The sequence below is a fragment of the Myotis davidii genome, unplaced genomic scaffold, assembly GCF_000327345.1.
Source record: "Myotis davidii unplaced genomic scaffold, ASM32734v1 scaffold609, whole genome shotgun sequence".
NCBI classification, from domain to species: domain Eukaryota; kingdom Metazoa; phylum Chordata; class Mammalia; order Chiroptera; family Vespertilionidae; genus Myotis; species Myotis davidii.
The window spans coordinates 1,021,301-1,021,830 of NW_006300164.1; positions in this window are offsets into that span (position 1 = coordinate 1,021,301).

The window sequence follows — 530 nt, forward strand, 5'->3', positions numbered from 1 at the left end:
GAAGCCCGAGACCTGGCCTCAGCTGGTGGTGACCTGGCCAGGGGCTTGGTGCAGGGCGGGCAAGGCCCAGAGGTGGAGATACCGTTGAGGGAGATGTCAGGGCTAAGGGTCAAGGGCACAGGCCAAGGTGCGAGTCCCCAGCCCCACCACCGGGCAACCCCAGTGGCTGCAGAGGCCCGTCAGCTGGGTAAGCAGTTGGGAGAAGCCGTCTGTGGAACGTGGCCAATGGGGCCCTGGGGGAGGGGGTCTTACCTGGGGGGGCCCCGGGGAAGGCTGTGCCTGCAGCCAGCGCTCCAGCTCCCTCATGAGCCAGGCCTCCAGGGAGGAGCCCTTCCGCCGCCAGGCCCTGCGGCCCTCCAGCAGGTCCAGGAGGGCAGCACGCGGGTCGTCCAGGGCAGCGAAGCCCCGCCAGGCCTCCTCCTTGAACTGTGGAGACGCCTCGGTCACGCGTGCTCGTGCCAGCCCTGCCGGGCTCAGGGGCACAGCGGGCTATCGGGAGGCGGGACGGGCTCGGCAGCCCCCACGGTGGC